Source organism: Lycorma delicatula, chromosome 3 (assembly GCF_047948215.1).
Source record: "Lycorma delicatula isolate Av1 chromosome 3, ASM4794821v1, whole genome shotgun sequence".
In the NCBI taxonomy this organism is placed as follows: Eukaryota; Metazoa; Arthropoda; class Insecta; order Hemiptera; family Fulgoridae; genus Lycorma; species Lycorma delicatula.
This window is the reverse complement of record NC_134457.1, coordinates 26,921,975-26,936,970: the sequence shown is the minus strand read 5'-3', so window position 1 is coordinate 26,936,970 and position 14,996 is coordinate 26,921,975. Positions and strand designations below refer to the sequence as shown.

Sequence of the window (14,996 nt, the reverse complement as noted above, 5' to 3'; positions counted from 1 at the left end):
CCTCTGAAGTATTATCTAAACGGTAGTTACCGGAGGCTAAACAGGAAAAAGAAAGAAAGGTTATTTTCATATACGTACGATTTGTCAGTACACGAAGTCAACATAACCTAAACAGCAGCTGTTGCTGCGGCGGCGTGAATACATAAGTACCATAATTCTATATCTTTATCTTTTTGTTGTCGGCTAAGTTTCTTTTCTTCATCATGTTCAGTAAATTTTTCTTTGTTCTCTGTGATATTAGACTGATTCATATTTTTTCTTGTTTCACAAAGAATACATTGGTATAAAAAAAGAGATATTAAATTCGTTTTGGAAAATACTGTCATAAATATTGAACTTTGCAAAGTTTTCTTTGGTTGTAATACATTTTTCTTGTACATTTAAGCTTCCATCAACGTATTCTTTTTTTTTTGAGTCTTTGTATTAGTAATGAGAATGTATTCTCAGTAACGACTTCATGTGGTTACATATTCCATCATTTACAATTTCCTCAACAGATTTCTTGATGTGCTTACCCTGTCTACTAATTTCAACTGTCCTGGTTTATGGTTTTCTTTATAGTTGTCTGAATTACTTTATTATTTATTTTAAGAGCATTCATGAAAAATAATTTACACACTTAATATTTTTATCTTTCTATGAAGGAATATGTATAATTTAACGATTTAGCACTTTCGCTTGTGGCATATCTATATTTTGGCTCAATTATTGTCATTCTTTTTGATATATGTAATCCCTTTGACGATTAGCCTTCAATAGGACTGTAATAACTACTGCCTATGTAAATGTGAAATTTTATCACTGCGAGATAACCTATGTTTAGTATGGCAAGGTGGGTGTAATGTTCTTTCTGAAATCTCTTTACACTGACGGCGAGTCAGTGTAAAGAGATTTCATTGTTGGACATGTGGGAGTTCCTCCATGAGGTTGCGAAGTTCAACCCGTCATCGTTAGAGTTTTTTAATTAATCTGGGTTATACTGATTCCTATAGCGCCGCTGTGAGAAGTTTTTCCTGAGATAATGGCTGACCACCAGCCAGATACAAGCTCCAAGTGCTTTAAATGGTGGACAGGCACTAACTGGTGTACAGCGACTGAGGCATGACAGCCTAAATTGCTGTCTTTTATTTTATTAACTTTAATGACTTTTAGTAATTAGTAACGAGGGGTACGCCTCCCTGATCTAGATTTAGTTTGAAAAGTGAGCGGTTGGGACATATAAGCGGGTGGTGAATAGCACCCTGCTTAATGTGGCAAGAGAAATGCCAGTTAACCAATTACCAGAAGCACTAACATAACGTTTTCCAGAATTTCTCCTTAATTTTTGCTACATTTTTATTCCAGTCAGAACAATTAAAATTGCGTTTTCTTGATAATTCACCTTTTCCACCTTCCTTTTGTGGTGTAATTTCAGATGATTGTGTTATAGAATTCCTATTTTCATAGAAAAATGAGTTTCTAACTTCAGTGGTTTGTGTTGTAGGAGGATTTACTACCTTCATCAGAAGATGAGTTCATAGGTTCATCTTGAATATAGTCCTTATCCATGTCTTTGTCATCGCTATCACTTGAAGAAAACAATTCGGTTTCAGCTACTACATTTTGTTCTACACAACCTAAAATAGAAAGAAAAGGTACTTACATATTAACGCCACTGCAGGTACAGCTTTATTTAAAATTGAGTATTTATTTTTTTGTTGTCTTCAGTCATTTGACTGGTTTGATGCAGCTCTCCAAGATTTTCTATCTAGTGCAAGTCGTTTCAATTCGGTATACCCCCTATATCATACATCCCTAAAAATTTGTTTTCATATTCCAAACTTGGCCTGCCTACACAATTTTTTCCTTCTACCTGTCCTGCCAATATTAAAGCGATTATTTCAGGATGCCTTAGTATGTGGCCTATAAGTCTGTCTCTTCTTTTAACTATATTTTTCCAAATGCTTCTTTCTTCATCTATTTGCTGCAATACCTCTTCATTTGTCACTTTATTCATCCATCTAATTTTTAACATTCTCCTATAGTACCGCATTTCAAAAGCTTCTTATCTTTTCTTCTCAGATGCTCTGATCTTCCAAGTTTCACTTCCATATAAAGCGACACTTCAAACATATACTTTCAAAAATCATTCCGAACATTTTAATTATATCGCTCATGCTTCGTCCATCTGTAGTAATTCTACATCCCAAATAACAAAATTCTTCTACCTCCATAGTCTTTTCTCCTCCTATTTTCACATTCAGTGGTCCATATTTGTTATTTCTACTTTCATTTTGTTCTTGTTTATTTTCTTTTGTAGGACTTCATCCATGCCATTCATTGTTTCTTCTAAATCCCTTTTACTCTCGGCTAGAATTACTATATCATCAGCAAATCGTAGCATCTTTATCTTTCACCCTGTACTGTTACTCCGAATCTAAATTGTTCTTTAACATTATTAACTGCTAATTCCATGTAAAGATTACAAAGTAACGGGGATGGAGAACCTTATTACACCTTCTTTCTTATGTTCTTCAATTATTACTGTTCCTGTAAATGTTAGCAATCATTCTTCTATTTCTTTATTTGAACCCTAATTTTTTTAAAATGCTGAACATTTTATTCGTCTACGTTATCGAATGCCTTTTCTAGGTCTATAAATGTCAAGTATGTCGGTTTGTTTTTCTTTAATCTTCCTTCTACTATTAATCTGAAGCCTACAATTGGTTCCCTTGTCCCTATACTTTTCCCGAAACCAAATTGGTCTTCTCCTAACACTTCTTCCACTCTCCTCTCAATTCTTCTGATAGAATTCTAGTTAAGATTTTTGATGCGTGACTAGTTAAACTAATTGTTCTGTATTCATCACATTTATCTGCTCCTGCTTTCTTTGGTATCATTACTATAACACTTTTTTTGAAGTCTGATGGAAATTCCCCTTTTTCATAAATATTACACACCAGTTTGTATAATTTATCAATCGTTTCCTCACCTGCACTGCGCAGTAATTCTACTGGTATTCCGTCTATTCCAGGATCTTTTCTGCAATTTAAATCTTTTAATGCTCTCTTAAATTCAGATCTCAGTATTGTTTCTCCCATTTCATTCTCTTTGACATCCTCTTCTTCCTCTATAACACCATTTTCTAATTCATTTCATCCGTATATAACTCTTCAATATATTCCACCCACCTACTGACTTTACCTTTCGTATTATAAATCGGTGTACCATCTTTGTTTAACACATTATTAGATTTTAATTTATGTACCCCAAAATTTTCCTTAACTTTCCTGTATGCTCCGTCTATTTTACCAATGTTCATTTCTCTTTCCACTTCTGAACACTTTTCTTTAATCCACTCTTCTTTCGCTAGTTTGCACTTCCTGTTTATATCATTTCTTTATTTTTTGATGGATATTAAAAATTTCTTTGTTGGTAGTAAAAATTTATTGCTTGTTTTTTTCATATAAATGTTGCGACCAGTGTAAATTGTGTGTGGTGTGTGTGCATGCCCGCGCGTCGGTTGATTTCATTATAATTTGTGTTATGTTTCATTAAGTTAGATTATGGGTGAAAACCTAGCTCTTTGCGGATAGTTAGGGTTACTACTGTAGCAAACTGAATTCTTGAAATCGTCCGCTGGAAGAACAACATATTAGCAGTCCAGGATGTCTTGTAAATTAGAATTGAAGTACTAACCAAGGCAGGTAATAGAAATAAGCAATTGATGGTGTTAAAATAGCTTGTACAGTTTAGCCTTGATCTTTCAAATATCACATGAAAAGGGAAGCAATCAATAACTCAGTTGTAACTCTTAACCCAGAAATAACTTACAGAAAATTACATTAAAAGATTTTAGATAAGGTAATAAATTACATCCCTTTACAACTAATGGTTGTATAAATCCTGGACTGTCTCAAGGAGTAGCATCCTGAAAATTGAAGGATGTGAAATAAGAATAAAATTTCAATAGCTGAAGCCTCATTTAATAATCTAGTTCCCATAGTTAAACAGACTTAAACAATGTTTAATACAGTTTCACTGCATGTTACTGGAATCTATAATTGACAAAAAACTGCTGAAATAATTAAACTGAGGATATATAAATGTAATAAAATTTAATTATTATAATCAGCGAGTTAAACTATGAGAAAGTCATAATTATTCCAATTTAATCTAAATTTTTTTTCAAGAAGTGAAAAACACCTGAAGGTAGTATGATCTCTGATAATTTTTATTATCAGAATTTGCAGTTACAGAAAAAATACTATTTTACTGTAGGAGGTACATTTAGGTTCTAGTCTAAAATAATATAATCAAATGAAATAAAATAGTTAATTTTTTATGTATAATACATTATTAAGTTCTTCTGTTACAGGTGTCTGGTGGATTCTGGTGCAATTGGAAAAGTAGAAGATCGTAAAGTGACATGTACTATAACCAATCCATCTCGGTCTCTCACAGAAAACCATATTACTTCACTTGCTGATGGAACATACCGAATCGGTTGTTATACACCATTTGAAGAAGGTATTGGTTCTACTATATTAAGTGAATTTTTTAACAGTTATAAAAATTAGTTAATGTTCAAGGTTTTCTAAAAGGGTGAAGTTAACCGAATAATATAACCAGTTTATTGTTAGGTTTGTCTACATTTAAATAATAGAATGAAATAGATAAAAAAGAGTAAATTAATGAAATTAGGTATTTAAAAAAAACTTGAGAACCGTTTCCATTAATTGGCAGTATTTTCTGTAAATGTAAGTGTTAGATTACCTTTTCGTTGGATTTCTTAGAATATATTAGTACAAGTTCAGGAATGCATTTGTTAGCATGAATTATTGTTTACTGTTTTTACTTTACTTTTGATTTCATTATCTCTTCTTTTTTTTTAAATCAAAATTTCAAATTTATTTCAGTCGCCTTTCTCTTTTTGGTTTTAATTTTTATTGTTTACATAATGCATTTAATTAGAGTAATATTCACAATATTATTTATTTAATTAACTGCATATTCTGATGTACATAATAAACATTTCTGATTGAAGCATAGGTGTGTAAAAAGGTATGCTTACATTATTTATATAATTTTAAAAATGCTGCTTGTTAATAGAAAAGATTCAAAGTTGTCATTACAACTTTTCAAAACCACCATTAAATGAGTAAAAAATTGTTTCTGAAATTTCTACTGTCATCAAGAGAAACCATAAAAATATGTAACTTTGTATACATGACAATTTTTATTTGCAAAGATTTATTTGTGTGATTGTTGAATAAGTTCCTTTCTGAAGTGTTTTTATTGCTAATTTTTATAAAATCATATTTATTCTGTCATTCATTGTAGAGGAACATAATTGTGTTTTTAAAGAGAAAAAACATCCATTAATTTTGTGTTTTAGTAACACTTTTCTTTACATGGAGAGAAAAGTCAAATTTTCTGTTGTTTTAAGTTTGTTATTTTTGAATATTTTACTTATGTTAGATAAGGCGTGCAAGGTGATTTTTATTTGCTGTGGCCATACAATTTACACATGCACAGGGACATGAGGAAGTGATCTGTGTATTTGTTACAATAATTTGATAAATTCATTTTGTTATGTGTGCTAAATCAATTTATTATATTTGTCAACTTCTTGATGTCCTTGGAAGGTCAGAAGAGTTTCTGAAAGTGTTATGATGTCCATTCAGTGTAAATTTGTCTTGGCTTGCCATTAAAATTGTTTTGTTTGGAACTACCATATTTAAAGTTATCAACTGTTTAAAATTTATCTCCTTCAAGAAAAACAATGAAAAATTTGTTGTTCTTTCCACGGATTATCTAATAAAAATAAATCTGTGGTGACTGAGCTCTTTTATAATCTAAATTCGTATGAAAAATTATGTTAGAATCTCTTTTTTTATTAGTTACTCTCACTTACCCTCCTTTGTTACTCTTTTTACTCAACTCATGTCAAAAATTTTAGATTTCCTAACTCTTCATATTTAAGTAATAACATTGGGGAATAAAAAGTATTTTTTTTTTTTGTCCCTAGGAAGAAAAATATGTATTTCTAATAGTATTTTTTCTATTGAATTTAAATCTGATATCGGTTTTTTCCCATTACACAAGGTTTCTGAGAGACAGGCATCTATAATTTCAAACATTTTAATACTTTTTGCATTCTTAATTACACAATATTCAAATATTTGACTCATCTAGAAAGTAAGAAATGATGATTTTCTGCTATATTTTGATTGTGCAGCATTCCTCTTGCTGGTCCAACAATAATCGGCCAGCATATTAGGATTCCATTTTCCTTGATACATCTTTTCCATAGCTGAAATCTGATGAAAGTGTACCTCATTCTCATTGCTCACTGTGCCAAGATTTTCTGGGAAGAAATCTAGGTGTAAGTGCAGGAAGTGTGCCTTTACGTACATAGTATAACCCAAATTTTTAAAAGATCATTGACAGTATCACGGTAATTTTCCTCCTTTCGATTTCCCAAAAAACTCTTGAGTAACATTTTTGAATGTTTGCCAATCTGTTTTCTCTGGTGGATTCAATATTTCCTCAAACTTTTCATCATGCATTAGTGGTCATATTTGTGGACCCACAAATATTCCTCCTTTAATTTTTACATCACTAATTTTAGGAAACTTCTGTTTTAAGTACATGAAACCACGAGTATTGTCCATGACCTTGACAAAATTCTTCATTAATCTTAGTTTGATGTGTAACGTAGGTAGATGCACATTTTAAAGATTACACAATGGGTCATGTTTCACATCTTTCTGTTCAGGAATGAGTGATTCGCGTTTAGGCCACTTTTTTCTAAGGAAATGGTTTTGTCTGTCCCTACTATCCCATTTACACAAAAAAACAGCAGTACTTTCTGTAACCGAGCTGCAAACCAAGAATAAGTGCAATTACCTTCAAATCACCACAAATATTCCATTCATACTCTGAATATTGAAGCTTTTCCAATATAAATTTAAAGTTTTCATATGTTTCTTTCATACTAGCAGAGTTAGCCGCAGATACTATAGGAATTTGTTGCCATTATGCAGAAACAACTTTTAAACTAACTCTAGAGTATTCGGTGAACAAGTGCCATTCTGTTTGTTTATGTTCATTACAAAGTGTCTCCATAAGAAAAGAAATGCCATTATAAAACACTAAGCCATTTTCTTCAGAAAAATAGTCTTTAAATTCAGAATAACGATTACGATAAGTACATATCTTTGTATTCTTTTGAAGAAGATTCCGTCCTTTTAGCTGGGAAGCAAGCATTTCAGACTGTTTTTTTGGATAATTTTAAATCTCGTATGAGATCGTTAAGATGATTCTCTTGAGTCAGCAAATGAGGGTCGGATGAACTGCTTTGTTCAAAAATTGTATCACCAGAATCTGTTTTTTTTCTTCCTTACTTCCATCAGACTTTGAGCTCACTTCATCTAATGTCACATGCTCTGGAGGCTTTAGTATGGGCAATTCTTTCCAGTGTGGAACTGGTCTTATTGCAGATTGCAAGTTAGGGTACACCACTGTATGTTTTGATTTTGACGTAATCCCTTTAATATTTATTAAGCAGAAATAACAGTCCGAAGAGTGATCTTTGGGTTCTCCAAGAAACAGGGGTAAAAATTTGGTTGTAATTAATTTATTGATGAAGTACAAAGAATAGCTATATCCAGGTCCTTTGCAAAATTTTGCCACTTGAACTCAACAAAATATGAATGGAATAGATAATAAGTCGGGATCTTTCCTTTTAACACAAAATGTTTAATTTTAGTAATTTAATGTTGATGCTAATATGTTTTTTATTTTAATGTAAATTACAGTCTTACATATACCTCTGCTTGCTTTGCTTGCTCCGAGTCTTATCTTTTTGTAATCTGTTTGGAAGTATAATATCGTGCCCGAATCGCTTTGTTTTCAGTCATTTGACTGGTTTGATGCAACTCTCCAAGATTCCCTATCTAGTGCTAGTCTTTTCATATCAGTATACCCCCTACATCTTGCATCCCTAACAATTTGTTTTACATATTCCAAACGTGGCCTGCCTACACAATTTTTTCCTTCTACCTGTCCTTCCAATATTAAAGCGACTATTCCAGGATGCCTTAGTATGTGGCCCATAAGTCTGTCTCTTCTTTTAGCTATATTTTTCCAAATGCTTGTTTCTTCATCTATTTGCCGCAATAGGTCTTCATTTGTCACTTTATCCAACCATCTGATTTTTAACATTCTCCTATAGCACCGCATTTCAAAAGCTTCTAATCTTTTCTTCTCAGATATTCCGATTGTCCAAGTTTCACTTCCATATAAAGCGACACTCCAAACATAGACTTTCAAAAATCTTTTCCTCACATTTAAATTAATTCTTGATGTAAACAAATATATTTCTTACTGAAGGCTCGTTTAGCTTGTGCTATTCGGCATTTTATATCGCTCCTGCTTCATCCATCTTTAGTAATTCTACTTCCCAAATAACAAAATTCTTCTACCTCCATAATCCTTTCTCCTCCTATTTTCACATTCAGGGGTCCATCTTTGTTATTTATACTACATTTAATTACTTTCGTTTTGTTCTTGTTTATTTTCATGCGATAGTTCTTGCGTAGGACTTCATCTATGTCGTTCATTGTTTCTTCGAAATCCTTTTTACTCTCGGCTAGAATTACTATATCATCAGCAAATCGTAGCATCTTTATCTTTTCACCTTGTACTGTTACTCCAAATCTAAATTGTTCTTTTACATCATTAACTGCTAGTTCCATGTAAAGATTAAAATGTAACGGGGATTAGAAACATCCTTGTCGGACTCCCTTTCTTATTACAGCTTCTTATGTTCTTCAATTATTACTGTTGTTGTTTGGTTCCTGTAAATGTTAGCAATTGTCTTCTATCTCTGTGTTTGAACCCTAATTTTTTTAAAATGCCGAACATTTTATTCCAGTCTACATTATCGAATGCCTTTTCTAGATCTATAAACGCAAAGTATGTCGGTTTGTTTTACTTTAATCTTCCTTCCACTATTAATCTGAGGCCTAAAATTGCTTCTCTTGTCCATATACTTTTACTTTTTCTGAAACCAAATTGGTCTTCTCCTAACACTTCCTCCACTCTCCTCTCAATTCTTCTGTATAGAATTCTAGTTAAGATTTTTGATGCGTGACTAGTTAAACTAATTGTTCTGTATTCTTCACATTTATCTGCCTCTGCTTTCTTTGGTTTGGGCTTCTTTCCGCTTGTCGGGAAGTGGCTTTGGTGAGGGTGCTTTTGGAGCCGGGAAGGGGTTCTGGTTCGGTCGGCGGTTGTCGGCTTCTTGATGGTTTTCGGCGGGTTGCTTCGGGGGGCTGGTTGTGGGGCGGCTCTGGGGATGCATCGATGTGAGATGTCTTTTTAGTCGAAGCCAGTATGGCTTCATGAAGGTGGATTCACCGAGGATTGCATCTTGAATGCACATGCCGAAGTGGAAGGCGCCGACTGTGGATGTGTTTGGCAATTTTTTTTGACATTGAGGCGTCATTTCCTTCTTTGTATTGGAGTTGTATCCTCTATCAGTAGGAGGACCGCAATGGTACTGTGCCCTGCAGGCCGTAGTTTGAGACTATTTGTCTAACTATTTGTCAGGCTCTGTTTGGAGATGCGCTGCTCTCTGTGGAAGGTCCTCATCGTGGGAATCCCGCAAGGTTTCGTTCTCGGTTCTCTGCTCTGTAGTTTGGTATTTGACGGATTTCTTTGGCTGACATTCCCGAAAAGGTTCGCGGCTCGTGCTTTCGCCGATGACTGTCTCCTGTTGGTTCGTGGTGGTTTGCGGCCGCGGCTTGCGGAACGGGAGCGGGCTGCTTTGACGACCGGTTAGGGCTGGATGGGTGTGTAGAATTTTGGGATTTCTGTGCCCAAAACGAAGTTTTTGGCACAGAAATCCGAAAATCTTGTAGACTGTGGTGAACCATCACTTCGGGATAGACGAAACCAGCTTTTATTATCTTATTTTGCTCGTCTCAAAGGACAGCAAAATCACCCGGCTTTTGACTCGTTCTTTAGAAATCCTAATTTAAGAAAGTACGAGGACCATCCACATTGTACTGCATCAGTAGGTGTACTGCATCACCCGACGTCTACTGCAGCATATAAATGTTGACACATCGTCATTCTTTCCAACGTATCGTTGCTCATATCCACCGCGGGGAATAAACCTTATAAATTTTACTTTTGACCTTACGACATACAATAAACAATCAACACTACCTATTGTCTTCCAGCAAATATTTCAGTGTGTTCTCTCCAAGATGAACCCAGACGCGGTGGTATACATTGATGGATGGAAACAAAACGGTACAGTTGATTGTGCATTTGTTGTCAATGAAAGAACTTATATGTGTTGGTTCTGTGTTCTGATTTTGTTATCCGAGTAGGAAGTCTTTTACACTCCCTATCGGAATTTCTCAAATTTTATTTGTTTTTTTTTTAAGTTGTAAGATTTTAGTGATATTAGTTGTAAGTAATTCTGTAAATATAATAGTTTTAAGTTTTATTTCACCGTTTTAATTTTTGCTTTTAACTCGGTTTTAATTTTTTATTATATAATTTTATATTAGTTTTAAGTTTTATTTAATTTTACTATTTTAGTTTTTAACCGAGTTCTAAGTTTTATGTTAGCGGTTTTATATTTTTTTATTTTTGTCTTTTTGTTATCCGAGAATGGGCGTTTTGCACCCATCTCGGACCTTGTTAAATTATATTTACTTTTGTGTTTACCCGTGATATTAGTTTTAAGTTTTACTACCTCCGTTAGATTAGTTTTTAATTTATTTTATTTTTTTCATAAAAAAATGATAACACATAGACGTTTTTTGCCCTCAAAAAACAAAAAAAAATTAATGCCTCTTTGAGAGGACGAAACAAGTGGTAATCAGAAGGGGCAAGATCAGGACTGTACGTAGGATGAGCCGGTACTTCAAAGTTGAGTTTCTGGAGCGTTTCATCAGTGCGGGCAGCAGTATGTGGACGGGCATTGTCGTGCAACAACACAAATACTTTCGACAGCAGTCCTCGGCGTTTGCTTCGAATCGCAGGCTTCAGCTTGACAGTAAGCATCTCACTGTAACGCGCACTGTTTATTGTCGTGCCCCTTTCCTCATAATGTTCCAGTACTGGGGTCTTGTGAGTCTCAAAAAACCGTAAGCATCAGTTTTACTGCGGGCGGTTGGGTCTTGAACTTTTTTTTTGCGGGGCGAATTTGGATGTTTCCATTCCATACTCTGCCGTTTACTCTCCGCCTCGTAACGATGTTTCCGCGTTTCGTCACCGGTGACGATTCTGTCTAAGAAGATCGTTCGTTACCGAACGAAATGTTTTTGGCAGATGTACAAGCGCGTTTGTTTATGCGACTGTGCGAGTTATTTTGGGGCCCGTCTTGCACAGACTTCATGAAACCCAAGTCTGCTGTGGACGATTTCATAGGCAGAACCGTGACTGATTTGCAGACGACGTGTCACTTCATCGATAGTTACTCGTCCGTTTAAGAAAACCGTGTCGCGTGCACGCTCAGTGTTTTCCTCATTTGTGGCGGTAAACGGTCGTCCGCTCCTTTGTCGTGCGTACCACTTGTGCGACCGTTTCACAAATTGCCCTGATGTTTGCTATGTTAGAGAACAAGATGAGGATAAAGGTTAAAGGTAGGCAAAACAAAATTAATCTTTTCTAATAACTGTTATTTAATTTGAGAGCTAGAAAATTTTGCAAATACATCTACGTAGCGATATCCCGTGTCATACTTTATAAAAGATTTGCATTCGGTAGTGTAAACGTTAATCGTGGAAAGGTGAGTTAAAAAAAGAATAACTTAAAAAAATTGTTTATTACTTTCTTAAATTATCGTATTTTAAATTACAGGTACAAACTATTGAAGCATATCTCTAAGCGAGGATGTAGAAAGTAATTTAATACAATTAATTGATCGGAATCTCTTCCTCGTGTTATTTATTTTAAAAACCTGACAAAGTAAAGTACTTCAATGAGATTTCCTGATTGCGGAAGACAATGATAATTAAGTCGTATATAATATCCGATTTCAAAATTTGTTATTCTTTTGAAGATATTACGGAATATGAAATAAGAAGACTTTTGTTTACGATTAAATAATTTAATTTGTAACAAAACCTATTTACTTAAAAAAATGTTGATATACAATGTAAAAAAATCATTATTACAAAATGATTTGTCTGTTGGCGGAGGCTGCATTAAATTTTCATATTGATTCTCTCTGCTCAGTAATTTTTTACCGGATAATTAAATAAATCTATTACACTACGCTAGTTGTGTTGTTAGTTTATCGCCCCGAGTGTTTTACCAGAATAGTTTCTTTTGCTTTGTTCGCTTCGTTCAAGCTCTTCTAACTAAATCGCTGACTTCTGACGTTCTCTTCAGTCTGCACGAATAAGTCAGCCGCTTATTCGGTTTAAGTCGTACTTGTATTAGGATTCCTCCACATACCGCACCGTACCGAGTCTGATTTTAGTACGTTCTAGTTGGAGTATTAATGTTTACGTGTATGCGTATAATTACTCTTACGTTATAAGAAAGTTCTTTATACACGAGTAAGTATATAACAAAGGGAAAATATTACTACCGATCAAAAATTCACCTTCTCCTCGAGTTTCGTATCGGCTATCCTCAATTATCCACCCTCCCAGTCTGTCCAACCTCATAAGCCCACGATTTGTATTACATTTATTGCCGCACGTATTAACAAAATTTGTAACTGAAGTTCACGTTGATTCTTGTCTCGAGTTTAGGATATTTCTAGCCAAGAAGTCGGTGCAGTTATGATTATTACGTTAGACTTTAGCAAGCGCGCTCGTACTTGTTCGATTACATCGTCGTTCTTCAGGTACTGTTATTTGGATCGTTTGGTATTTAATCTTTAAATTACATCGGCACATCGTAGTTAATCGAGCAGTGTTGTGCTACAATTGTCACCGTTGTAGTAATTACAATTCGGCTTCGTTATTAATCTTCTTGCGAACGCGTTAGAATTATTTGTTTTATCAAAAGATAAAATGAATCGTGCTTGTATGTTTCAACCGTTTTAGTATTTTACCGTAACGTAAACTTTGTAATCGGCGGCAAGACGTGCGTTAAATATTTCTAATGACAGAAACGGTAGCAGTGTAAGAGCAGGCGGTGCCGAACCTATATACAAATGCGGCCCGATACACGGTTGTAGGACTCTAACTAAGCTTTCATAAAATTTACTATTTGTTCGTGGATCTACTGAATTCTACGAGGCATTCTGGGAACACGAATTAAGTATTCATAACAACCCAGCTGTCAAATGGAGAAATTACAAGAAGTGTGCGCCGAAAAATGAAAAAATCAATTCGTGTAATCGGTGGCCCGGGTCTGACAGTACAAATCGACGAGTCTCTATTCGTAAGGAGGAAGAATAACGTCGGCAGAGTCCTTCAGAAGCAACGGGTTTTGAAGGGCTGTCCCGTGTGGCTGGGGTATATTACATTTCGCACTAGATAATCGTTCTGGAGATAGGTTATTGCAGAGTGTAGTGTACCAGATCGAATTATAATTTGTGATCGGTGGGTAGCATACAACGGGATATATATTTTGAACACGGTTAATGTGCAACCCACCGGGTCGGTCTAGCGGTTAACGCGTCTTCCCAAATCAGCTGATTTGGAAGTCGAGAGTTACAGCGTTCAAGTCCTAGTAAAGCCAGTTAATTTTACACGGATTTGAATACTAGAACGTGGATACCGGGGTTCTTTGGCGGTTGGATTTTCAATTAAACACACATCTCAGACTGGTCGAACTGAGACTGTACAATACACACTTCATTTACACTCATACATATCATCCTCTGAAGTATTATCTAAACGGTAGTTACCGGAGGCTAAACAGGAAAAGAAAGAAAGAAAGAAAGAAAGGTGAAAAATCCGCAGACCACCATCGATAAACCCGGTGTCACAAGTGTTGTATACACTCGTTCGTTGTGAATCGGCTTGTCGGTTTGCTTAGCATTTCTCCCGCCACCTCCTCATTCGGTCACCCTAAAGCATAAGACCGATTATCTGTGCCACAAACTGCTACTGAGCCGCGAAACAGTTTAGCGACCGGTGTCATAACTAGCTCGCAGAGCTAACCTAAAAGCGTGAGCGGAATAAGCGTGGTACTATACACCACTCGCTTGCGTTTCCCACCGCCCACTTGTCATACATCACTGTAGTGGGTAGGCGCACCCCGTCAACTACTAAAACATATATGACTATCAGTAATTGATTTATCTTGTTAAAGGCAGCGATTCGCTGCCACGCCTAGGTCGTTGAATGTCAGCAAGTACCTGTCCACCATTAAAGCGCATGGAGCCTTATTCTGGCTGGTAGCCAGCCGTATCTCTCGGTTAGCTTCCTACAGCAGCGCGATAGGAGTCTTTTCGCTTAGGTAAACTACTGATGTCGGTTGAATAAAGCTACCGCATCAAGGAACTCCCACACGGTCCGACAATGCGGCTCTCGCCACATTGACTTGCCGCTTGTGAGTGGCCGATTTTCCCCTTGACCTCTAAGTTCCATGGTGGCCTGAGTTCTGGCCCTCCCCAAGAGCTGGGCGATCGAATATCATGTGTTCGTTCGATCGGACCTCCCCGCAGTTGCACAGTTCATCAGCTGCCAGGTGGAGCCGAAACAAATATCGGTTTAAATTTACATTGTTGGAAAGCACTCGGGCTCCCGTCGCCCTTAAAAACGAAGGAGAGGCAAACCATCCCCCCAGATCCTGTATAAATCTATACAAGGACCTTCCTTTAGTTGTGGCGTGCCATTCTTGTTTCTATCGTGAGGCTGTAAAGCCTCCTCCGCAGGCAGGAGACGGGCAACTAATCGAAATTTAGAACCGGTGTATTGAGATCGATCCGCTCAGGTACAGGCCCGGCTCGAAACCGCATCTCAGATACCTTAGCCTCACTGCCTCTTCGCAATTTCCACGTGGCCGCCCGAACTTTCACCACTAAA

The 14,996-nt window shown here is 35.8% G+C and overlaps 1 pseudogene; it reads left to right on the top strand.

The window, feature by feature from the left end:
* The first annotated feature begins 1,490 nt into the window (after window positions 1-1,490).
* The window catches only part of LOC142321475 (cAMP-dependent protein kinase type I regulatory subunit-like), an 81,270-nt pseudogene continuing 67,764 nt past the window's right edge, over window positions 1,491-14,996 (top strand).